This window comes from Lissotriton vulgaris, chromosome 3_1 (genome assembly GCF_964263255.1).
Source record: "Lissotriton vulgaris chromosome 3_1, aLisVul1.2, whole genome shotgun sequence".
Lineage (NCBI taxonomy): Eukaryota > Metazoa > Chordata > Amphibia > Caudata > Salamandridae > Lissotriton > Lissotriton vulgaris.
This window is the reverse complement of record NC_141689.1, coordinates 1,855,682,009-1,855,709,493: the sequence shown is the minus strand read 5'-3', so window position 1 is coordinate 1,855,709,493 and position 27,485 is coordinate 1,855,682,009. Positions and strand designations below refer to the sequence as shown.

At 44.4% G+C, this 27,485-nt stretch overlaps 1 protein-coding gene and 1 pseudogene across 1 annotated transcript in view; both read right to left on the bottom strand.

The window, feature by feature from the left end:
* MND1 (meiotic nuclear divisions 1) overlaps positions 1–27,485 on the bottom strand; it is a 403,567-nt gene that overhangs the window by 86,296 nt on the left and 289,786 nt on the right. The gene's annotated exons all lie outside the window — the stretch shown is intronic.
* LOC147728542 (cytochrome P450 20A1 pseudogene) lies at positions 352–1,341 on the bottom strand (annotated as a pseudogene).

The window sequence follows — 27,485 nt, the reverse complement described above, 5'->3', positions numbered from 1 at the left end:
AGCAGAGTATTCTGCTTTGTAATAGGCAACCTGGGATATGGAACAGAGGAAGCAGCCCATAGGCGAAGGCTGTTAGCCCTTGGAAATGCAATCCTCCATTTGCTTATGGTGTAAAAGGGGATTCAAGTTTGACATTTATTGGGGTTAGAGTTGTACTCTGTCAATTTCATTTGTCTATTTGTGATCCAGGAAGAAGTGATTGCAGACGGCAAAGCCCATCATCCGAACTGCTGGCCACCATTTTTTCCCTATTGACTTTTCAAAGTAGAGCCCCGAGTGCTTCAGCACCCCACTTGGCATGAAGCAGTACTTTTCGAAATGTAGGCACTTGCTGGATGGAGCTGCTTGTTCTTAGCTCCTTTTGGAAACCGAGATCCACGCCTCCTCCTTTGGCAATGTCACTAGTTCATACCGCGTCTCGGGACCTGCCCTGGCACTGGGTGTAAGTGCAGTTTTCTCACCAGCATGCTAAACAACTCTGTCGCCACAACGTATGCAAACCTCAACTCAGGATACTCCTGACTCCCCATGAAGCCGATGCAAAGAAAGGCTTTTCCGGGCAGACTCATCTCAAACCTATCAGAATCAAATCTGTAGACTGAGGGCCAGGCTGTGCTGTCCTGTAGCACCACACCAATAGCATAAAGCACCATGGTCTCTTTGGGAATGACATGCTGGTCAACTCTGCCTTCCAGGTCCTGAAGCCGTGCCGCGCCGCAATGTGTGTCAGTCTAGCTGTCCATACTGTCTCACAGAGGACTTGCCGGCAATACCTGAGCTGCTCAACTTTCTCCAGTGTGATGGGCCCCTTGCTTAGTACTTGGGCCCTCTCCTTGTAAAGCTTCTCCTGAGCGTCCTCCGATGTGGTGAGGAAATATAAAGCCCATGTACACAAGTTAGCTGTGATAACACATCCTGCCAGTGACAAGATCATGCTGTCCTCCAGTACCTGCTTGTCGCTCAGGTTACCCTGCAGCAAGGCGTCCATGAAGATCTGTCGAAGGATACTCTTACCGCGCCTTTCTCTCGCCAGCTTCTTCAGGACAGATTCCATCTCCATTAGGGCGTTCTCATACAGCTTTTTCCTTGTTGTGCTCTTGTCAAGTGACCCATCCAGGAAACGTTTCCCAATTTCTTCCCAGATAGTACAGTGGTTCTTGCGGAAGCGGATCAACTCCTACTCATCCTCAAAGCTATTCCCCACAGCTGTCTGCGTCACAGACTTCATGGCATAGCCCAACATGTGCTGGCTGATGGGCACGTGCTGGGATGCTGGAAAGGACAGCCATATTGTTACCAGGTCTTCTGACAACTTCAAGATGATGCCAAAGTTGCTTTGTAAATACCTGCTCACGCCACTTTCATACAGCGTCCGATTTCGCAGGCACTTTTGTAAAAATAGCGGCATTTTTACAAAAGTGCCGATTTCGCTGGCACTTTTGTAAAAATCGCTGCATTTTTACAAAAGTGCCGATTTCGCTGCAAACAGCGAAATTGCGAAATCCTTGAGGGTCTGATATACTCATTTACATTACACTCATATAGAGGACCTAATCTTGACCCAGAAGACCATGCTACCTATTGGCCTATCTCCAAACTTCCTTTTCCATCTAAATCAAAAAGATCATGAATACCCAGTTGAATCAGTTCATTAATGAAAATAAAGTTCTCGATCTCACTCAATTTAGATTTAGATCAGAACATAGCATCGAGACAGCCCTCATTATGGCCACAGATGAGGGTGGCTCATCAGCTCTGATCCTTTTAGATCTATGGGCAGCCTTCGACACGGTGACCATTCCATCTTGATCCATTGTCTGGAGGCGACCGGCATAAATAAATGAGCCCTAAAACTTTTTACATGCTACCGCTCTGACAGGAAAAATATGGTCAAAGTAGACAACTTCTCATCTTCCACCCTTTTTAACATTTATGTAGCTGAACTGGCCCCTTTTGTTCTATCTTTCTGCTTCTCGCTCACTTCCTATGCAGACTACACGCATATAGTGATTTCCGCCTCCAACAAATCTAACAATATTAGCCATCGAATCCAGAAGTGTATGGGTAAAATCAGTTCTTGGATGAGCGCGCATTGTCTTAAACTCAATTCTGAGAAGACGGAGGTGATCCTGCTTGGAAATAATCCCAAATTCTGGTCAGCACCCTATTGGCCAGCTGAAATGGGACCACTTCCCGTCCCCACAAACAAAGCTAAGAGTCTCGGGGTCATCCTGGATGATAAACTAAACCTTGGTAAACAAATCAATGCAGTCATTTCATCTTATCATACCCTTAGAATCCTTTGGAAAATTCAAAACTTCCTCCCCATCAGTGCCAGGAAGATAGTTTTCTCCACCATAATACTATCAAAATAAGACTACTGCAATGGCCAATATAATTGTTTGCAGGTCCAATATGTCAAGAAACTAGAACTCAGCTGCAAGATTACTTCTAGGATTGCCCAGAAGTAACTCGGTCTCTCTTGAAAGAGCTTCATTGGCTAAACAGAAAAAATAGGATTGAATTAAAATCTCTGTGTTTTACATACAAAGCTCTTTATGACTCTGGGCCATTCTTCTTAAAGAAAGCTTTTTCATGGTACACCCCACCAGAAATCTCTGTTCATTGGGATCCTTTATAATAAATACCATTAGATATAGAAAATCTAAATGTGTTGCACAAAGCTTCCAGGTAGGAGCGACCACACAATGCAATCTCCTCCCTTTGCACATCACATCAGCCCCCTCCCTTCTACAATTCAGGAAATCCCTAAAAACCTGGCTTTTTAATCAGTAGTTTTCTTCTGTACTTGTTCTGCTCTCTGACTAGCACCAAGACACCCCCGGGTATACGCTGCACTTTACAAGTTTTTTTAACATAACATAACACAGAGTAAATAAAAATAGAGACATTGCTGCCCCTATAGGTCTCATCATTTCTAAGCCAACATACAAGATCCCAATTGAACTGCATCAGTATGCTCAAATGAGAAGGAAGTTATTCTGGTAAGTATCATACTTGACAGCCAATCGTATGAAAATCTATTGATTATGATAGCAGGATCCATGGTGGTGAATATGACAGACTGATCCAACATTATCACTGCACCAACATCACTGTTGTCCAAGATCATCAAAGATTGTCAATAAATGAAACCACAACTGTTTCAGACCCATGCCTGGTCCAAAGCCAGCTTGCTTGTCATCCAGAATACTTTTAGATTTAGCAAAGTCCCATCACTGGTCCATAACACTTTGGACACATAGAGGAGGAAGGAAAAAAATCATCCGAAAACTAGCCACTGACTCAAGACACTAATCAGGCATTCACCGCATAAGTAATAACATGCACAAAACTTTTCTTCAAAGCTTTTAAAAAAATATATAAATCTTTTTTATTGGATTCAGTGAAATACAACATGTAAAAAGGCAATGCAGCTGGATCATGTGTCCCCAAGAGGGCAAAACATCAATGTAACAACCAAGCATCATATTTAACATTATAATAAGAGCAACATAGTGATAAAACCATAAATAATACCCCGTCAATGTTTAAAGAGCATCTAAGTTATGGACACTGGGATCCTCAACGGATTTCTCCTTCATCTCTCGGTATGATCGCAATTGGGAACACATTTTCTCCCTCTTTCGTGGGCACCCTCTGCCCAGAAGTATAGTTATTTGGGCTAGCATAAACACCAGTCTATGTCTTGTTCCCACCCCGCCAAAGTTGGTGGATTCCTTGAACTGCACATACATGCTTTGTTAAGTTTTGGCACGGACAGACCCAGTGATAACCAAATTCGTTATATCTCTGTAGTGAGTCATCCCCACCAGATGTGCAGCAGGCATGTTTTATTTAAATCCGGTACCTCCATACCCAAGACTTCACCAGTTAGTTTCTGTAGTGCCAACCAGTAGGGTTGCGTCATACAGCAGGGTCATAGGATATGGAAGAATGTGCCTCTCTCCTCACAGTCCCAAAGGCAGAAGTCTGTGAGACTGTTGTCCATGGCATGAATGGCGGTACGGGAGTAGTATTAATGGTGTAGGATGTGTAGCTGAATAAGGAGGAACTTTGCGTTGATAGCCACCTTCCAAAAGGATCCAGTGGCTCCTTCCCAATCGCCATCCTCAAATTCTCCAACATCAGTCTCCCATTTAGACCATAAAGCAGCAAGGGTGTCAGGCGAATCATTAACAGGTTTCTTGTATATGAGCGAGATAGCCTTTTTTGGTAAGGGTTCTAGGAGGACCCAGTCCTCCATGGGTTCAGGGGTGAAGAATCTGGGAATCTGAGTACATTTGGTAGTATGTGTATGCAACTGATAATGGAGTTCGGTGCATTTGAAAGACTCAATGGATCCAAAGTCATATTGGGCTTGCATATCAGTTAGACTGATCATAGAGTCCCCTTTCTTCCTTCACAGTTTTAATGGATTCCTTGTGCAAAGGTCCAAGGGAGAGTCTGTTGTCTTACTCTGATTAATAATACACTTACAATCTTGGAAAAATAGAACAGTAAATCAAATCAAATCAAATCAAATATACTTTATTCGGTTTTTGTGATACAAAACCATAAAAGTTCATAATACATACAAAATACAATCCAGATTATAATAAAAACATTTTAAGAGGCCAAGATGCAGTAAGGCAGGGTCCCAGTCATAAAAAAATCTTTTCCACTCCAAGTATCAGAGGAGTTCATGGTTAGTCATTGGAGTTCGCGATTAATCATTGTTACATGTCCAGGTGTTTCCCAAAAATTCATGATGCATTTTATGAATCCTGCCACATGGGGTATGATTTCGGAAGAGGAGGAAAACACGGAATTTTGGGATAGAAGTCATGTAAGTCCATATGGATATTGGGCCGTCTCTTTCTTGAGGCGGCCAAGTTTTCAAGTAAGGGACAATATTTCTGTCTCTAAATCTCACAAGTACCAAGTCCCCAGCAACATCTTTAGGAAGGGAACCCAGCCAGCCAACCCTTCTGACGCTCCTTATTGCTCCGTATAAATTACGAGGCAGTGGCCTATTTTTTGACAGCCAGAATTTGGTTTTATTAACTAAGTCATGTTGTCTCTCAGTTTTTCCAAATGGAAGAGCAGGTACACCCGCAAGGATGCACACATATGGGGCCGCTTCCGGTGGTAAATGAATAGAATTAACTTTGTTGTGAACTGCTCTAGGTACGGTCAACTGGGGAAGGGAAACTTTAGCGGGGTATTTAGCTATTTTTTGCCCTGATGCACTAGGGCCAGTTGGTTGTATTTGACGCCTTTTATTCTGCACAAATGGTTTAGAGCCTAGGTGAGTAGGAGGTGACTTAACGCGGTTGGATGTGTCACTACATTTGTCAGCCAGCGGGTTTGACTTGATGGCTTTCTCTATTTCAGAGAGCCTATCCCCTAACATGTTAATTTTTTCTAACAACGGAGCTATCATGGAGCTAACCAATTGTTCAATAAGTGGTAGTATGTGCAAGTGGGGAGGAGGTGTTATGGCATCTGGGTGCTCAACAATCGCTGGGATCATTGAGGAATTAGCAGTGGATGAACTTAGGCACAATTTTTGGATTTTGGGGTCGTTTCCACCTTGATTGGCACCGTTATGTTTCCTTTTCACAGATGGGACCTGAGGGGGTTCAATACTTTGAGTGTTCGGGCTGCAGGTTTTGTTAAATAATATGGGGGGATCTAGGAGTGTAGCCTTGTCTGGTAGTGTACTAACGCTTTTGGGCGGAGGGGGAGTTTCCAATGTAGCATAGTTTTACATAGGAGGTTTAACTCGTCTAACAGGGAGAACATTTGCCCAATGCCTGCTACGCTAGTTGAATGGTCCCCCTTGGAGGTCATGATGATAAAGGGATATAGGGCGGCGATATATGGACAAATCCACAAATATGGATAAAAATCGGTTAGAAGAGGTCTTTACCTTCTTGATAGTAGGCCTTCAGTGTGGCAGCCAAAGGGGGTGGCCCGTCCCGTCCTTATCCGGCCTCTGAGGGCCACAGAGGGCCCGCCCTTTGCAGGGCCCGCCCTTTGCCCGGGCTTCGCCCCGACCTATGTCCCGCGCGCGTCCCGCGTCACGAGAATTGGAGCGAGATTTATTCACTGCAGGCGGGGGGGGGGGGGGGGGGGGGGGGGGGGGGAGGAGGGGGGAACGCCGGGGGAAGAGGCAGCAGCTGGGTAGCAGAGAGCCTGCTGGTCCTCGCAGACCCTTGGCGTCAGATACAGTCCAAATCCTTTCCCCTCAGCACGACCCACATAGAGTGACAAGCGCTAACAGAGCGCAGGAATCCCACGACGTCCTTCCCTCACAGCCGGGGACAGCAGCACACCGTGAGCAGTAAAATAAGCATTTGCATTGTCAATAGGTCTGGATTTAATGTGTAACTAAAGCAAAGTTGTTCACAAATGCTTTTGATCACATCAAATCCTGCCCTACTGGTTTTGTCAATAATGGGAAAAAGTAACAGAAAAGAATGATTTCTGTACTGAACGATATAAGAGATGAAGAAATTAATATTCATGCAGGGAAATTCAATAATCACTGGAGTGTTAACTTTGAAAAACAAACACCATCACAGGCTGAGAATGGTGTTTGGGACTGAGGAGAACAAATGCACTACTTGTGGTGAAAGAGTCTTCTCTGCCTGGTGAAGGATTGATGATTGTGAATGCAGCTTCATCCTAAATCTTTGGACCCGAAAGGCTGTTGCTGATGCATAAGAAGAAGAGGGTCCAGGATCTATGTGACTCTCTGTCTGCTAAGGACGTTCTTTCCCTGGGACTGAAGTGAAAAAATTCCTGGCAACAAAAACAAGTGCGGGCAAAAACAAACAACAAGATCAATAATAACTGGATTTCGGGATGTGGAATTTTTTTCCCACTTGACACCGTGGTCTGATGACCTTGGAACACTCTATTGAAGTTTCAGAGCAGCAGAGAAGTTACAGAACAATTGGTAAAAGTTTGGAAATTTACTCTTAAAAAATGTTCCCTCCCTCTGGAGCGCCAGGGCAAAGTGGCAAATGTATCTGATAAAGACGCAGTCTTGTACTGTCTCTGTACTGGGGTGAATGTATGACATTGTTCTGCATTCTGTCCATCAACTGTTGTTTTTGCATTTGTCACCCCGAGTGGGATGGGTATGCTCAGACGTAAGTCCCATGCTCTCCACACCACTGAAGTCAAGCTATCCTGGCTGAAGACGGCTGATAGCCAGAAACCGGTTCTAGGATGCTTGATTCCGGTCCATGAAAGACATGGCTTGGTAGTTCGGGCTGGACTGTTCCCATGAGGCACAGGGTCAAGGCTGATTTGCATATGGCCATGTCTGAACTGGGGTGGTGTGGAGTGCAAAAAAACGATGGATTTAGGCCCAGATCTCTGTACTTGGGTGAATGTATGACATTGTTCTGCATTCAGTCCATCAACTGTTGTTTTTGCGGATATCTTTACTGTCACACAGCATGCCCAAGTTTATTATGTTGCACCTTGGACTTTGGGAGGGTAACTCGAATGTCCACAGTAAATCACTAGTGCCGTATATAGTCAAAAAGACTGAGCATACTGCCTCCCCCTTGATTTATGAAAGAAACAGCAGCTTGCTGCTGGCATGGGAACCGTCGAAATCAAGATATATTTGGGAATTGGATAAGAAAATTGAGGAAGTGACACAGTATTCTTATACGGCCTGGCATCTGACTTAAAACTAAACTGTTCCTCTCACAAAGCACGGATTACAAATAGGTTAATGATATAATCACAAGCTATTTCGGACTTTGCTTGTCTTTATGGAGGAGGGGCAATTGGCCCTACTCTCACAGTTCTCACTATGAACGTTTGTCCTGTTCTTTTATACAGAGCAATAATTTAAAAACTTTTTTTTAAATGATCGAGTTCTTAAATACTATTTTTATCAAAATTATCCAAAAAGTGTTCAGTCTGAGAAATACCACACCCGAGTCTCGTTTCAGACTTGAACTGGGTCTTAATTCTACCGCAGCCTTAAACTAGCTATGTGACTGCTTTAATGCGCTATTGCTAAGGGTTTAATAAATGAAGACCTAAATGTTCACACCACGTTACATTCATGGCACAGAAGCAGAGTAGAGTAAAAAAGTTTATCGGAAAACTATAATTTGCCTATAATAACAATTATTAGGAAATAGTTATTCTATGATTCTGATAAGGACTATTTAGAGAAGGTTAAACATTCAGTATATATGCTTTTGTATTTGTAATTGACGGATGGACAGCCTTCCTTTGCTTGGATCCCCTTCAAAACCTTTTTGCTTCCCTTTTCTTTAATAAACTTTTAATTGTATTCACTCCTACTTCCATTATATCAATAGTATCCACCCGTAGTCCGAGTGATTCCTCTTTCTTTTCATAACCACATTTCCACTGTAACACATACCTATCAGTGCATTTATATTACAGTAATCAAACATCTTCTACCATTCTCAAAAAACAATATTCCGGGGTCCTACTCGCAGATATCAAGACACGCTCTATAGTGGTTATTCATAAGTCCGGCAAACCACCAAACGAGTGTGGGGCTGACCGACCCATTTCACTCCTCACACTTGAGGCGAAAATCTTAGCTAAACTACTAGCCAAAAGACTAATCCCATATATTACTGGACTGTTACACCCAGAGCAGTCTGGATTCATGCTGGGGAGGAATACAGCCTTGAACTTACTGAGTTTACATGAGGTTTTGGGAAGAGGGGCCACGATCAGAGAGGACGCGACCCTATTGTCCTTGGATGCCACGATGGCATTCGATACAATCAAATGGGACTTTCTGTTTGCCGCATTAAGGCGGATGGGTTTTGATCCAATTGCTTTACACCCGCCCAACCGCACAAGTTGTGGTAAACAACCATATCTCTGAGTAGTTTCAATTGAGACGAGGAACCAGGCAGGGGTGCCCTTTATCACCCTTGCTTTTCTCCCTGGTGCTCAAACCACTGGTGACATGGGTCAGGGGGTACCCACTGATATGCGGCCTGAAGTGGACGGAGAGCCATGAAGACCGCATTTCATTACATGCGGATGATATTCTGTTATACATGGCCTCTCCATTACAGTCCCTCTGTCGCGTCCTACACATATTTCATATCTTTGGCACTCATTATGGTTACACTTTAAATTGGACTAAGTCACAGCTCTACGTGTTGTGGGGGTCGCCTCTGTGCTGTCCTAGGGGATACGATATACCGGTGGCATCGAGGGGCTTTAAATATTTAGGTACATACGTCACACCCAACCCAGACCTCTCCTATGAGGCCAATCTGCTCGAGTACCTGGCAAGTTTACATGATGTTGTTAAACACTGGCGCTCGCTTCCCCTCACTCTGTTGGGACGCGCAGCCCTTTTTAAGATGGCAGCATTATCACACTTTCTATACGTGCTGCAAAACACCCCTGATAAAATCTCAGACTCTTACCTCACTAACATGGAAAGTACCGTGCGTGTGTTGCTGTGGGACGGCCGTGCCCCCCGAATAGCCCTGAAAAAACTGACCTCCGGATGGTATGACGGGGGCATCGCACTGCCTGACATTAGACTCTATTACCAAGCATCACAACTGGCCGTGATCAACAGATGGATATACGAGAATCACAAAGATCCAAATTTCCGCACTGATCGTTGGCTCATGGGACAAGGGGGATACAATAGGGCACTCTACACGAACCCTCGAAAGTTGAACCTCACTGGGCCCACTGTACGTAGAGTAGACATATGGCATAGAGTGAGTAGACAAATGGGCTGGCACAACACACTAATGCGTGCCACACTACTTTGCGAACCAGACCTCCTGGGCCACCGCGGCACATGCCCTGGCTTCGATAAATGGGACCTTATAAATATCTCTACGGTTGGAGATATGTGGATAGAGGGGTAATTGGCCACCTTCACTGATCTCCAACAGAAGTATCACCTTGGACAGGCTGAAGCATTCCGATATGTAGACAAATAAGCCCCGCAATCAAAGCAGGGCTGCCCAAACACAGCCCTCTACCCGAGGCCTCCCCGCAAGAAGATATATTGATGCTTGACCCAATGAACAAAAAAGCCATACCGCTCACATATAAAAAGTTATTGAATAACCGCCCAGACCCTTTACTACGCTTGCGGCAATATTGGGAGACAGACCTGGGAGATCTCGAAGATGAGGACTTGCGAGACGCGCTCGCCTCTCCCAGGGAAGTGGCCATTCCCATGAGACTACGTCTGGTCCAACTGAAGATCCTACATCGCATATATTTAGATGCGGGGATCTTGGTCAAGATGGGGAGGAGAACGGACTCTTTGTGTCTTAGACAATGCCCTCAAACGGGGACCTTTTTCCACATCCTCTGGGACTGCCCTAAAATGTGTATATACTGGCATTGTTAATACCCATCCCCAGGATATCTCATTCAGATACTAGATAGATCGGAACAAAGGGGTGGGGCCTTGCTATTATATATCGCAGTACTTTTAGGTGCACAATAGTTCAACTACCCGATCTTACTGCAGCGGAAGGCATCAGTTTTTACTTACAACTACATAACTTCTTTTAATTTTTTGGGGCATTACTTTACCGCCCCCCAGGACTCCATAAGGTTTTTCGAGATAATATTGGTGAGATGGTTAGCGCACTGACTCTTAGATTTTCTAATTTAACCCTGTTAGGTGATGTTAATCTTCACCTTGATTCTCAGGATGACCTAGGGGCTATCTGTTTCAAGGAGACAATGGACAAACTTGGCCTAAAACAACGTTCTTTATCCGCCACACACAATGCCGGCCATACGCTGGACTGCATTTGTTCCAATTTGGAAATACTTGCGGCCAAGCATCAAGTCACACAAACCTAGACAGATCATAAATGTATTCCTTTTGAGATCTTGGTAAAAACTAGGACCCCGCTTAAGGAATGCGCTTGGGCTCATCAACAGGATAAGCCCAGGTGGAAAGAACTAATAGAGAATCCAGATCTATGATCAGATGCTCTGGCACGCAGACCCAATGTATCAGGAGATCCTCTAATAGACACTCAGCAGTTTGGACAGTGGATACACACCCTGAGAGATCGGTTGATACCCTCGATTCCATATCATGACCACCCAAGCAAGAAGCCCTCTGCCCCATGGTTTTCACAGTCTTTGAAAGAAATGCAAATTCCTGTCAGACTCTTGGAACGCAAATGGCGTAGAAATTAGGAGGAGACAGAATCAAAGAACTTTAAAACAGCTCTCAGAGAATATCATGTATTGATTAAGATGACAAAAAGACTATTATACTGAGGCAATTAATTTCACTACAACCAGCCATAAAGCGGTCTTTAAAATAGTAAATCTATTCACTAATCCTAAAACGCTACAACAAGCGATTACTCCCTCTCAACGCCTATGTAACAATATTGCAGACTTTTTTTAACAGAAAGTACGGACACTACAAATAGATTATAACATATCTGGAAGAAGCAAATCTGCTTCACTCTAATCAATCTGGCTTTAGAGCTCAGCACTCCATAGAGTTTGCCCTATTACACACAGCGGAATCCTGAAGATCAGCACTTGACCAAAGAAAAAGAGCAGTCCTGGTGTTGTTAGACCTGTTGGCTTCTTTCGATATGGTCTCACACACCATTCTTGTGGACCGTCAAGCAGATTTTGGCATCTCCGGTACTGTCCTAGCATGGTTAAAGAATTTCCTGCAAGATTGCAGACAAGTGATCACGCTAGGAAACTAGAAGTCACAAGAAAAGGCAATATCTTCCGGAGTTCCTCAAGGGTCAAGTTTAAGCCCTACTCTTTTCAATGCATAGATCGTTCCACTGATCAGGCTAATATCGTCCTTTAACAATGAGACCATCTCATATGAGGACGATACACAGCTAATTCTGGTCTTAAACAACAATACCACCCAGGCGGAAGAAAAACTCCGCTTGAGTCTTTCCACAACCTTTGATTGGATGATGAAAAACCATCTTAAGTGTAATTTCGAAAAAAACGAAATTTTACCTTTGGGCAAAGAAACCTTTTTCTCTCCCAAACTTTGGTGGCCAGTAAACACCACTGCTCCTCCTAACACAGTAAGCGTCGTTAAGAATTTTGGAATAAAATTTGACACCAACCTTTCCTTTAAACAGCAATCTTTGGCAGTGGCTGTTACATGCTTTCACATCATCAAAAGCTTAAAGAAATGTTTTGATTTGCTGCCCATCTCAGCTAGGCAAACAGTTGCTGTAGCCCTATTTACTTCTAGGCTAGATTACTGCAATAGCTTATATGCAGGCACCAACAGGTCAGTCCTGCACAAGCTGCAGATGGTTCAGCATGCTGCAGCACGATTAGTGCTGAGGTGGTCAAGGAGGTCATCCGCATTGGCGGCGTTACAAAAACTTCACTGGCTGCCAAATAATAAAAGGGCCCTCTTCAAGGTCCTTATTATCACCTTTAGATCCTTCCACTCCATGGGCCCTCAATATCTTCAAACCAGATATCATTGATATACTCCCTCTCGAAGTTTAAGATCATCAAACGCCTATCTGTTGATTATACCAGCTTTTAGATTGAATCTGAAGGGAGGAAAAACTTCCTGTTCATCTTCGTCAGATTACATCTGAATCCCATTTTAGGAAGGCCTTAAAAACCCGGATCTTTACTGCCTCTAAGACCCTGTGGATGTCTCTGATCAGATTCCCTGTCTGCCTTTATCGTTTCCAGTTAACTGGTTAATTTGCCTCTCCGGGTTCCGCACAGCGCCAAGATGCTCCTTGGAGTGAAAGTTGCGCTATAAATGCCAAATTACATTACATTACATAAGCTCATAAAGCAAATGGAAAGGGCGGTAGGTAAGAATTTGACCACTTCCCCCCCAGCTCTGTCTACTGAATATTTGGGACGCCACTGACCTTCCGCAGACCGAGAAAACATGGGCCTCACTGGGATGGGCTATTACAAAACGAAATATTGCTCAAAGATGGGGAGTGGTTCCAACTGTACGCGATTGGGCTGCCAACATGGATAAAGCCATGATAGCTGAAAAAGATGTTTTTAAACATAAAGGCTGCCCCAAAAAATAGGATCACAAATGGGGTGGGTGGAACAGACACAGAGCAGACATATGCCTGTCTCTGACAGTTGAACTACGCCGTGAATGACGTACATTAATGAAAGTTTTAGATCTTGATAACGTGATTTTACATGGCGACGACTAATGTTAATAACATACATACTGATTATGGGATGCCATGGCCGTACATATCGCGCTGGAGATCAAAGGCCCTCTTCCACCCAATGGACAATACAATTTGTACAAATGTGGGTGTGTAATGAGAAATGTATTGTGATTCCCGACTGTCAACTGATCTGAGATATGCATTTACGCACTGTGACCTTTATATAATGTTTTCCTGCTGCTCTTTCTTTATTTTTGACATAATAAAAAGATTTATAAAAATAAAAAACAATATTCAACTTCAAACAACAGTCCTATACCCTTTGCATTTTTGCTGTTCCATTTATGCTGGTATTTCCAAGAACCCAGTGTTGGTATTTAAATAGATTCTGCACACAGCTGTCCATGTACTTCTTAGTCTCAAGCATTCTGCTCAATTTACTCCTTATTTACGTCATGTTGACTTCCTATGTGCTATCATTTTCAATGTAATGTCCTTGGTATTGTCTTCAAATTTCTTAATTCTCGGTCTCTCAGACATCTAGCAAAATTATAATCAAATGTAGCAGATAGTTCACTCTATATATTAATCATCAAAAGAGTAAATTCAAAGTTTTACCTGTCGAGTACAAAATAACCATTTTTGTGTACTATGTCAATTAAACCAAGCTTTACAATATTCTGTAAATTACTTACAACTTTGTAGAATATTGTGACTTTAGTTTAAGTGGACTAATTCAAAAGAATGTTTACTTTGTACACCACAATTAAGGAATTTACTCCAATTAGTGATTGTCCGACATATAGGGCCACATGTATCATTATTACATGTAGCGATTACCTAATTGTGATTTTCTCCGTATCGCAATTAGGTAATCGCTAATCCTAATGTATGAAACTCTTTTCAATTTCGTTAGCGATTCTTAATGGGTCGCAAATAGTCCTACCTCATGCATATTAATGAGGTAGGTCGTAATTAGAGAGCCATTAGGAATCCATGCCATCACATGGATGGTGGCCTGCTGAGGTCAGCAGACCACCATGTCTGTGATTGCTTTTAAATAAATCAGTCTTTTATGTTTTCAAATGCAGCCCGTTTTTCTTAAAGGAAAACGGATGCATTTAAAAAAATATATTTTTATTATTTTTCCTTGACAAGATACACGCATACATATAACAGTTAGACAATTCGCTGTTTCATATAGCATACACAAATTACATAAAGGCGTTTGGTAGATGGTTGTCGAATGGCTGTTAGAATGTCCCAGTAAGCTTGCGGCCCTTCATGGCTTGGTTGTCTTGTCTATCGGCCCTGTACCTAGTTTTAACATACAACGTAAACATATAACATAAAGGCGTTTGGCAACTGGTTGTAGATCGACCGTTGAACACTGTGGATGATTTTCGCTATTTTGTCTACCCACAGCTGTTTAAGGTGGTTTGTACGGGTCTAAGAAACTATCTAAGGATGACCACATCTCTCTATTGGGCTTTCTACAAGGTGTGTGACTTAGTGCGGTGATGTCTGCCCCTCTTAGGTACGTCACCCATTTCAGCCACCCTTTGAAAGTGGCCTTGGTGGTGTCTTTCCATTTGGCCAGTACTGTTTTTCTTGCACTAGTCAGGAGGAAGTCGAGAAGGTTTCTGTCTTGTTGTGAGGTAACGTCTGTATTGAAGTGTGCTGTGGATATAGTGCCAAATTCTTGTTTCAGGGTGCAGCCTAAGACCTTGTTAGTAAAGTCAAACACCTTCCTCTAGAATTTGCTGACCTTGCTGCAATAGAAGATGAGGTGAGTTAGGTCACCCTTTTCTCTCTCACAATTCCAGCAGTGGTTGTTATCTCTCAGACCTAGCTTCGCTAGTCGAACCGGTGTCCAGTATGCTTGATGCAGCAGCCAGAATTTTGTTTGGGCTAGTACCGGTGATATCATGTTACGTGTTGGGGACCTCCACATGGTATGTAATTCATGTTCTGAGAGTTTTGAGCCTATCTGTGTTTCCCAGTAGTTTGTACTTTTAGCGTTGAGCTTTGAGGATGCTGGGCGAAAGGAGTTTGTACAGGTGGGATACTTGGTGACCAGTCTTGTTTATGTTTTCCATGTATTGGAAGATTGAGGGAGTCAGCTTGTTTAGTTTCGCTTTTGTGATAGCCGATTTGTTAGCCAGAAAATTGTATAGCTCTAAGTATGGGAGGGCGTGCTTTTCCTTCATGTTGTTGAACGTGAGGGGCATACCCTTCTCCTCCAGCTGAGCTGGGTGCAAGAGGCCTATTTTTTCCATGTTATTATGTCTAGGGTCTGCCTCTGCATTTGATTTTGGGGTTTGCCCAGAGTGTTACCCACAGTGAGTTTTTGATGCTTACCTCTAATTTTTGGTCTACCTTGAGAAGAGCTTGTTTTATTATCTTGAATATCGGGTTCCCTTTCAGTGTCTGTTTGTTGGTGGTGAGGAGGGCTAGTGGGTCAGTGTTGTCAAGGATGGCCCTCTCTATTAATAACCAGGTAGGAGTGTATTGCTGATTTTGGAGTACCCAGTGTATCCCCTGTCTGGTCAAAAAGGCTGTCTGGAAGGTTCTCAGGTCTGCTACATTGAGGCCACCTTGTTCTTTCCTCAATCTCAGTTTTGGGAGGCCTATTCTCGACTTTTTGTCTCTCCAGATGATTTTGTTAAGTATTTGGACTATTTTCTGGTGGAAGTCGTCCATTAGTGCTAGGGGAAGCATGCTAACTAGGTAGTTAACTATTGGGGTGATCATAATTTTAACTGTGTCTATTCTGCCCCACCAGGTGATAAACTTGGGCGACCAGTTTTCCAGCAGCCCTTTTATCTTGTCTAGGGTATTTTTCTCGGTTATTCTTAGGTTCCTCCTGAAATTGATTCCTAGGTATTTGACAGATCCAGTTTGCCAAGCTAGCCCAGAGTCTCTCAATACATCTTTAGTTGTGTGTATGTTCAATGGCATACACTCTGATTTATCTCTGTTTAGTTTGTAACCGGAGTGAGATGCGTAGGTGTCAATTGTGTGCATGAGAGCCGGTATGGGCTTGACAGGATACGCTGTTGCAATTAGTAAGTCATCCGCGTAGGCGGCTAGTTTAGCTGTGGCGTTATTATTGGTTATGCCTGCTATGTTCTTATTTGCTAGGATGTCCCTGATCAAAGGTTCTAGGGCTAGTAGGAACAACAGTGGGGATAGTGGGCAGCCTTGTCTAGTTCCTCTTTGGAGGTTAAAAGGGGTCGAAGTCGTTCCGTTGGTAGCAATCTGTGCTTGGGGGTTTTTGTAAAGGGCCATGACCTTCTTTGTGAAATTGTCTCCCAGGTTGTATGCCTGTATGCACTTCTCTAGGAAGTGCCAGGAGACTCTGTCAAAGGCCTTTTCTGCATCAAGCGTGATTGTGACTGCCGAGTTGTATGAATTCGAGCAGTGTTCGTTGACTTGACAGACCACTGACTTTTCTTTAAAAAAATGGTTTCCATTTTCAAAGAGGAAGGGGCACCCTGGTGACTCCTTCCCATTTGAGAATGGGTTATCATCTCCTTCAAGGAGTCGGTAAAATATGAATGTCTTGCGACCGTAATTTGGTCGCAAAACATCCCATTCGGATTCGGTATTTGGAAGGGATGCCCTAAACACGCTCCTTCCAAATACTGAATCGCAAACACAAATTGCGATTCGATAACGTATTACCGAATCACATTTTGTGTTTCATGCGTATGGAAAATAATTTTTTGTAGTCCGAAACAGACTGATCCGCCGTTTCCGACCGCAAAAATGATTAATGCATGCGGCCCTTAGAGTGTTCCAACTTCTACATTTTGCTATTGTGAAACCATCGTATGGGAGTGCCATAGGCAGTGCCCATCAGCCTTTTCAGCTGCAGTCACTGCGCTTCTATTACCTCCACTGCAACAAAACTGGGAGTCAGCGAGGGGATGTGCGACATACTGCGGATCCCTATTTATTCGAGTAGTTGTTACATCTAGCAAATCTAATTGGTACCAGCTAGCATGCAATCATAATTCAATCTCTTTTACCATGCTCAGTTGTCCTCGAGCACCCTTTGCTCCTTCTACGTTTCCTTACTTGCACTTCAACACCTAAATGAGGAACCTCTATTTCTCCAGATATTCGTCGGTCTGCTACTTTGACCTTCAAACGGTATTTGAAAGACCCTTTATTATGCATTGTTTTGACACTGCAAATGTTTTCCTTTCCTTGAACTATCATTGAGAAGAAATAAACTCTGGATTGAATAGTCTACTTTTCAATTGCTGTTGACTAAATTGTTATATGTTCAACTGTACTGCACAAACCAAAGTACTAGTGCGTTGGCTAAAAGAGCCTTATGAATTAAGAAATACGTTGACATTAATAGGTCATAACGAATTCAAAGGCTGCAGTGGGGAGTGCAGTGCACTGCTTTTAAGCTGTGTTACTAAAGGAAAAATAAAATGATAATAAATATTATCATTTTATTTTTCCCTAGTTGCAGCAGCTTTGTGGTCGAGGCGGGGCAGCTCTGCTGACAGAGCAGGGCACGGGAGGAGTGGTTTGCACTCCCTAAAGTGTGCCGGCCCTTAATGCGCACTTTGTATGTTCTCCACCCAGGCTGCATTACAGCCTGGGTGGAGAACGTGCCCAGGCCCCTCGTCCCCGTCTGAGCGCCGAATCACAGCGCTCAGACCAAACAACGCTGCATTGCCGCATTGTGATTGGCTCAGGGGAGCCTGGGTGCTTTTCTCTTGCTCCGGAGACAATAGTAGAACAAGCATTTACAATGCAATGGTCTCGGCATTATTAAAGGTAGAGCTATTGGCATTGTGCATGACTTTTTTTTTACATCTTAAAAAATGGCATTGTCATTTACATTGGCAATAGCTTAATCGTTAAATAAATGGCATTGTCATTTACAATGCCAATAGGTTAATAGCTCGCAAATGCATGACCTATTGCATTTACACCCACAGAGCCACACACGAAAAGCCACACACACATACAGGGCCACCCACACAGAGCCCCACACACGCACACAGAGCCCCCCTACACACACACAGAGCCCCCCCACACACACACAGAGCCCCCCCACACACACACAGAGCCCCCCCCCCCACACACACACACACAGAGCCTCCCCCACACACACACAGAGCCTCCCCCACACACAGAGCCTCCCCCACACACAGAGCCTCCCCCCCACACACACAGAGCCTCCCCCACACAAACACAGAGCCCCCCCCACACACAGAGCCCCCCCCACACACAGAGCCCCCCCCACACACAGAGCCACCCCCACACACACAGAGCCTCCCCCACACACACACAGAGCCTCCCCCCCACACACACACAGAGCCTCCCACCCACACACACACAGAGCCTCCCCCCACACACACACAGAGCCCCCCCCACACACACACAGAGCCCCCCCCCACACACACAGAGCCCCCACACACACACAGAGCCCCCCCCCCCCCCACACACACACACACACAGAGCCCCCCACACACACACAGCCAGGGGGCAGGGGAGCAAACACAGCCAGTAACTCTTAAATGAGACTTTTGGCGCCTTTCAGACCACCATATTCCCACCACTAACTGCCTTTGAACCCAACATGCTGATGAAGGCAGCACAAACTGAGGTGAAAGGGGTGACTAAAAGTGGGTTGTGGCCTCCTGCCTCACAGCAGGCCAAGCCTCATTTGATGTTAAATACAGGATAGTCGCCTCTTAATGGATTTGACGGTTTCAAAGCGGAAAACTAATGGTAGCTTTTGCATTATTAATACTATGAAGAACTTTTTCAAAGAGACATTTTTAATTTTTAACTTCAGCCCACATAGGTCCTCAGAAAGGGCTCTATATTCAGTGTTGTAGAAAGGTATTACAATGTTTTTAATTTCATTCAGAAGAAAAGAGATCAATATGGAGGCGATCATTGGAACCATAGAAGTCTCACCAACATTTTTTCTTCATCATTACAGTAGCGGTCGGTGGCGGGAGTAGCTGCCGGGCGGTGATGTGGGGAGGGGCATTGTGGGGGGTAGTAATCTATGGATTACGGAGGATTACAGGTAAGTAAACATATAAATAAATAAAAATAATTGTATTGGATGCACTACATCCCCAAATGTAATGCAGTGCACACAACGAAAATCGTTTTATTTATTTATTTATATGTGTACTTACCTGTAATCCTCCGTAATTCATAGATTACTACACCCCACAATGCCCCTCCCCCTCCCCACATCACCGCCCGGCAGCTACTCCCACTACCGACCGCTACTGCATCATTGAACTTACACTTACACTCTGAGAGTAGACCATTGTATGTTTCAAAAGCCATCATTATCACTACTTTTTAATAACAATGACCTCCTAAATCTTCCTCGCCACATGACTGAGAGCTTCAGCTCCCCAACAGAACAGCACAAAAAAAACTCTTGGAGTAATGAAGATTAGCAGTAAGTAACCTGGTCATGAGTAACAACAGGCACATGCGGTCAGCAACTAAATGCAGCAAGCATGAAGGTATGTTTCTCTTTGAAAGATCTGCATTCAGGTTGTTAAATCACAGTTTTTCGAGATCAAGGCATTCTGCAACCATGATGAATAGATCTCACGTATAAACTAGGTTGCTAGGCTTTTCCCATCCCTGTACTCCGCTCTTTCCTAGCACTGTGGTCCTGCATGGTTGGAATCCGTTTGTTTTTGAGTGCAGGAAGCGTCAGAATGCAGGCCTTACCATCAGAGGAAATAATTTTCGAAATGAACGACACTTGAATGGCAACTTCAAATGCACTGATCTGCGGTCAGCAGTCTTTGGTGGCGCCGCAGACAACGTCAAGCGTGGCATTCGGCCCCACTTCATTTCTAGACAGTTTTAACTCGCTTTGTTTTGCGAATAACCCACATCTTACAAGATATCTAAACCACTCAATAACTGGTCCCATAAACCCGAGCAGGGCCTGTGCAGTCACGTGCGACCTGGTCACCGCACACAGCACAAATGTAATGACTCTAGTCTATTATGTTATTCATGATTTGCTAACATTTCATCGCGGGTCAAATGCTAACTCAGTCTTGACATTGGTGTCTACCTGCACGGATTGCCTTTTTTAAAATAAGGGGTGACCCTCGTGCGCCACTCCCCTTCCCAACCAGCCGAAGGATATTTCGCTGCCAACAACTGCCCCACTGTTAAATTAGGCACTGCAGTGCAACAGGCGAAACGCCTGTTGGCAAGAATGACACAACACAAAGTATGTATGCACTTATTCACAGCCCTCTTTTTGCACTATATTTATTCTGACATAATTGCCCATTATCTACAAGTAGTCCTTGAATCCTGGGTGGCACTCACACATTAGGTGGCATGGGTTTCTACTGATGGGAACCATTGGTAGTAGGTAACAACGCACCCTGGTATTTAGATAAATTACAGAAACCCTAATGCTCACTTGCAAAATATCCAACTCCTCTCACTTAATGCCAACAGACTCACACACCATATAAGATGAAAGAAAGTTCTTGAGAAGTTCATGTTTAGCCACATGAATATTGCTCTAATACAGAATTCACACTTAGCTCCTACTGAGTCTGAAAAGTTAAGAGATTGGGTGTTCAAGGTTATTTTTTTATTGCAATGCATGGGACTCATGAACAGATGCTGTAAGTATGCACTGTACAAGAGAGGGGTGGCGATTCTTTAATTTGTACGTTTTTCTCCCTGGGCATTCTGAAACTTGTAGTACTTTGCAGAGTGATATGTCTTTACAAAAGTCAGAATTCAGGGGTAGGTATTAGTATTCGATTTAGCGCATGCACCAGCAGGGACCAAATCGTACTTGTTTTCTGACCTCTCAAGAGTGATATCAGAATTTAGCGACAATAAACAGGATTTGGGCAGAGGTCTGAATATAACATTAGACCGATCTAGCAGGATGAAGCTGTGGCATATTTTCCGGCATGATCAAAGACCTGCTCCATGACTATGCCTTAGTGGAGGTGTGGAGGCTCCTCAACCCTCGCAATAAATATCGTACTTTTGTCTCTTGTATTCACTGCATGACTACTCGTAAAGAATTTCAGTGTTGGTCCCATAAACCGGAGCAGGGCCTGTGCAGTCACGTGCGAGCTGGCCTCCGCACACAGCAGCAATTACACGTGCACCAGAGGTGGTGAAGCAGCTCAAATACATTTACAATGTCGCACGAGAGCGGGGGACGAAGGAGAGCTGCGGGCGGAGGGAGGGGGTTAATGAGTATGCTTAGCAGGGCTGACCCGGCCTTTTCTTCTTCTCTGGAACAGAAACTGGGAACAGAAGAGGAAGTGCTGGGAAGACGGGCAACGAAATAAAATGGAAAGAGCAGGGGGCAAACTAGGAGAAACGAGCGGCGAAAACATACCCGACGGCGAGGGCTGCAGAAGAGAAAGAGATCGACCCACGGTTAAAACGTTCCAAGTTCGGCAACGGCTTTTCTTTTCTCCTGGTCACACGGCCCCCATTCCCAGGCGACCACGGCCCCGGCACACACAAATACACAAACACACGCACAGCCACCACGCAGACGAAATTCAGCAGCTCCTGGCACAAAACGACTACCCAATCTCGCGTTTGTCAGTAAATTCACTGAGTAAAACCTACCCGGATCCTTAGTTTGGAGGGAGGACAGTCGCAGATACACTCTCGTTGAGGGAAGCTGTGGTGCGCAAACGATGGCGTCTCGCACCATGACTACTCGTAAAGAATTTCAGTGTTGGTCCCATAAACCGGAGCAGGGCCTGTGCAGTCACGTGCGAGCTGGCCACCGCACACAGCAGCAATTACACGTGCACCAGAGGTGGTGAAGCAGCTCAAATACATTTACAATGTCGCACGAGAGCGGGGGACGAAGGAGAGCTGCGGGCGGAGGGAGGAGGTTAATGAGTATGCTTAGCAGGGCTGACCCGGCCTTTCCTTCTTCTCTGGAACAGAAACTGGGAACAGAAGAGGAAGTGCTGGGAAGACGGGCAACTAAATAAAAGGGAAAGAGCAGGGGGCAAACTAGGAGAAACGAGCGGCGAAAACATACCTGACGGCGAGGGCTGCAGAAGAGAAAGAGATCGACCCGCGGTTAAAACGTTCCAAGTTCGGCAACGGCTTTTCTTTTCTCCTGGTCACACGGCCCCCATTCCCAGGCGACCACGGGCCCGGCACACACAAACACACGCACAGCCACCACGCAGACGAAATTCTGCAGCTCCTGGCACAAAACGACTACCCAATCTCGCGTTTGTCAGTAAATTCACTGAGTAAAACCTACCCGGATCCTTAGTTTGGAGGGAGGACAGTCGCAGATACACTCTCGTTGAGGGAAGCTGTGGTGCGCAAACGATGGCGTCTCGCACACAGAGGTAGGGCGGGGCTTTTCCGACGGAAGTGTTTGTCGGGTTGTGTATCTTTCCGGTAAACGCGGAGGAGCTGAGGGAGGGTGCGTCAGAGGCGGATTGTGGCGAATCACAGTGATTAAAAAAAAACCAACATCCATGAGACACTGAGGGCGCTGCATGGAAGCCCGGAGACGAGGGGGAGCTGAGCCAGGAGTGGAGGAGGAAGCGAGAGCAGCCTAACTCAACCTTACCAGCAGGAAAATGGCGGCCTCAAGCATCCGGCATTTTTCGGATTCGGAGGCGTGTTTTGCTGTCCTGAGTGACGGACGACGTCACGAGCTAAAGAACAGCAAAACCTACGGCCCCGAATCCGAAAAAGACGGGGCTTGTTTGGAGTGACTCCCTTCTCTTCCAATGGCTGGCCTCTGTTTAGGAAGCCAGCCAATGGAAGCGAACGGAGTTGAGAGGCGGGTCTAAACTGCCCTACTATACAACATAAGATCTCTGTACATCCGGTTTGCCTTCGGCAAACCGGATATACCTCGACCTAAAAAAGCAGAGACCCCCTCTATCGCTTCGCCTTCCCACCCCCGATCTGTGCAAGCCGCCACTGAAAGGCTGTAGGAATTTTACGATGCAACAAGAAAAATGATGGAAACATTTCAGTCCGCTATACCTTCTGCCCAAGCCCTGATAAGGGGCACCAGGGAGGGCTTAAATATGATGGTCTAATTACAAACATGGCAAAATATAAAACGGAACACAAAGGATTTTATAACAAGACATGTTAATTTGCTTTTTTACTGATGTAAAATGCATCCATGCTTGATGTTAGTAAGAAAAAGATCTCAAGATCCAAATAGAGACCTGTGGATAAAGTGGAGTTGTGCCAGCGACAAAATCATGGTAATCACCATCTTTGATCAGTTGAGCTCTCATGAGATCAGAGGATTATATCAAAAAAATGGAAGCCCACAGTGATGAAATCGAACCTAAGTGCAGGGAGACTGGCTGCATGGCATACAACATGCCCTGAAACTAGAGCTCACTGTGCATGGCCGTGCAGCGCTCCCATCATATACACAATAAATCATATAAAAGCCATGAGCAACTACATTAACTTAGATACCAGCAACCATGCTTCCACAGATCAACGTAGTGGTAAACTTTAGCTTCAACACCCAAATTCCAGAACATCAGACACCTGAAAACCATCCGACCTTTACACAAGATAAGATAAATCTTCGATTTAGCTATGGAATAGAAGTGCTCTGGAGAAGAGATGAGATTCTGTTCACCACTTACCAGGATTTGCTGAATGTAGTTTCCAAGAATACAACCTGACTCAAGTGGAAAATAAAACTTCAGCCTTATTAAGAATGCTAGACTTTAGGGAAACGGTTATTTTTCAAGTTTCCGTGGATGGCTTGCAAAAAGGTGTGCAAACCATGCTCCAAGCACACCTTCACTAAGTTCCCCATGAAGCCACTCGGCTCAAAACATGAAACCTTTAGTATCTGAAAAATCAAAAGGTCTCCATGAATATTAGAACTTTGAAGATATCTTGATGGCTCTTTTGAGCTCTGCTATGAAGGCCAAAACATCCTCCAAAATCTTTAGGTATCAAACTTAACCAACGCATTCCAGTCATCAGAAGGCAGCACCATCCTGTGAGCAGCCAGAGCCCCTTACAGGTCCGGGTGGGCATCGGAGGTCTGCTGCCTCCTTCCATCATGCCACGTTGGCTGGGAGTGTCCTGGGACCCCCAGGCAGCACTGAGGAGGCCTACGCCTCTATTGTGGGCTCAGAGGGCAGAGGAAGAGCTACAAAACAGAAGCAGCAGCACCAGTATGTCATCAGAGGGATCAGTGAAGTTCGGACTCACGCTCACTGTTGAAGATAGCCTGACCGGGAGGACCGAATTGGCCCCATTGAGACCCCTGCTTGCTTAATCCTGGCTGGGATGCGCTGGGTCGCAGGGCCCCGGTGTGCTTTACCGGAAATGTAGGCGGAGCTCCAGGGATCTGTATATATGCTGCATCACCAGTGGTGAAAGCTGGGCTGAGGCAGAGGAGCGACAGCATCAGAGAAGTCTTCTCAGAGAGCAAGATGATAGGTGTGAGCTGGTAAAGAGCCTGGGTTGCTTGTGCTGTCCCGCCCGACAAGGCCTTTGCCACAAGTGTAAGACAGGCATCAGTAGACAAATAACTGAAGCTGGTAAAACCCGTGCTGAGTAATAGGCCTCAAACCAGTGGAAAAACCAAGAAATGGCAAGAAGGTGGCAGACTAAATAGAGTAAGGGGTGGACCTGAGTCTGGCAGCAGAATGTACAGAGTACGGATAGTCCATAGACTGCAACAGGTGTGGGACTGTTACTTAGGAAGGAAAGTAGACCCCACCCCCCTGCATCCTCCTGCATCATGTAAATTGGGTTTAAAACCTCAAGAACAAACAAGAAGGGCTCTATAACCAAACCGTCTACTATTCCTCTATGCTGTTTCTGTCTAGAGTAATGCCGTATGCAGCGGGCGGGGTTGGGTATGAGGGATCTCCCATTCGCAAACAAACCTGAAGGAGCGGACCTGCATGGGGTCGCCTTAATGGACGAAGATTGTCATCCTCAATAAAACAATCCTTTACTTCCAATGATAAGACACCAACAAGTCTCTCCTCCTCCTAAAATCATAGAGTATAAAACTGGACCTCCAACAACGCCGGGGATGTTGATACACAAAGCCCAGTGGCATGCCTGACCCACAACAAGTCATTAACACTATGAATACCCCTGAGAAAAATCACGACACTTCGTACGGATTTATGAGTACTGCCACTTGCAAATTAATCATTTGCAATAAGGGTAATACAATATTTTTTTTTAAAACACACATTTTATTATTTTGAATATCAAATTAAAAAATAATATATAATAATAATGTGTAGCACGTTGAGGCAGGCTACATATGTGAAAAAGACATTAAGTGAAAAATAATAATAGTAGTGCCATGTGTAGAGCATATGGCTATTTCTAACAAAGTGCCCAAGCGCTAAGATGCTGAATACACAAAGGAGTTGTACCAAGGTAGAAAGAGCTTAACTGGAGTCAAAAAGCCATGTTTTCAGTTTCTTCCTGAAGACCAATTCGGAGGGGGTTAGCCAAAGTTCCACAGGTAACGAGTTTCAGATGTTAGGAGTCAGATGACTGAAGGCACATTCACCGATTCTTCCTTTTTAAAATCTGTAAACGGAGGGAAAATTTGGCAGTGGCTGACCCGAGATTTCTTTCTGGGGCTTAGGGTAACCGTAGCCTGTAAATAGGCAGGACCTTGGCAGGCAAGCGCCTTGTAACAGTAACAAAGAGACTTCAAGTCAAGTTTAACTTTATTCGGTTATCAGATAAAAACAACCATAAAAGTACAGATAAAACATCACATTTCAAAAAATGTCCATGTAAAAAATAACACAATTAGATTAAGACAAGAATAAAATATGCCCATCTTGATTCAATTCATTTAGGTGATCGTTTTCCGAAATCTAAAAGCAAAATTTAAAATATACAAAGATGCAATAGCTAAAATATTACTCAGTTTTTGTAATTCTAAAAATGCAAAGCGACAATGATTACATTCCATAATCTTCAACAGGGGCACGATCCATCTTTTCCTGGGGTTAGTATAAAATCTACAGAAAAAGAGGATATGAATGTCTGACTGCTCAGACACATCATCACAAGGGCACTTAATAATTTGTTTATACCAAATATTCCTAACAGGGAAGCTGAGGGATCTGTTTAACAAATTTAGTCTAAAACGCGTCAATAAAAGCCTTTCGAAATCGCTCATTTTTAATCTAATATACGGTTGCATGTAATAAGAGGTCATTATTAATTGATGTGCGACCACAGTTTTCTTCGACATTTCTGCATTTGTTCTAAGGTCGCACAAATGCCTCATGCAAACACCTTTGAGGATTTTCCTAGAAACGTCGCACACACTGGTGGGGTCATCATAATATTCCCTATGTCCTATGTTTGAAAGAAACATCCTTAGATAGGTTAACCACGCCACCTTGCCAACATTTTCTAGGCTCATGGCGTCCCTTAAAATAGAACGATTGAATGCGCATTCCTCAGTTGACCATATCCTGTGCCACAGAAGGACTGGAGCAACCTTGATAATATCTTCTATGTAAGGCACCCCTAGCTCAGCGTGACTAACATAAGTTGAAACACTGTCTGGTACTGCTAAGAGGAATTTTAAGAAGTTGTTCTCCACCACCTGTAGTGGTTTTGTATTTACATATCCCCATACCCCTGGACCATATGTGACAGATAGGGGTCCCCTACTTCCTAAACCATATGTGACAACTGCCACACAGGTTGCTCTATACACAGCCAAAAGCTCCCCAGTTGGTTTTTTGCCCATCCTTCTACCAAAGGTTTTCAAGGCCATGATTGATTTGCAAAACAGTAGTCTTCTCGTTTGTATTGCATCATTCCATCGTCCTGTTCGGTCAAACAGTACGCCAAGGTATGGGAAAGTGGGGGTATGCTCAAGTGGTCTTGAGCCAACATATATTGTTTTATCCTTCTTATGTTGCCCAAAGCCATATGTCATACTGAAGATTTTCGTGCAGTTTATTTTAAGGTCTAAGTTGTTCATAAAGACTGTGAAAGTGTTAACCACCGTTTGCATGGCCAACGGTGTCCTGGCCATCAAAACTGCATCATCAGCGTATAGGAGCGCCGGAACAGACCTTTTCCCAACAAGCGGCATGTCCCTACACTCCTCTAACAATGTTTTTTCAAGATCATTGATTTATATTGTAAATAGAAAAGGAGCGAGGACGCAGCCTTGCCGCACTCCTCTCGCAATGGTGAATAAATCAGTGCATTCACAATTTTTTCCATACCTAACCTGAGCTGTAGCCCCTG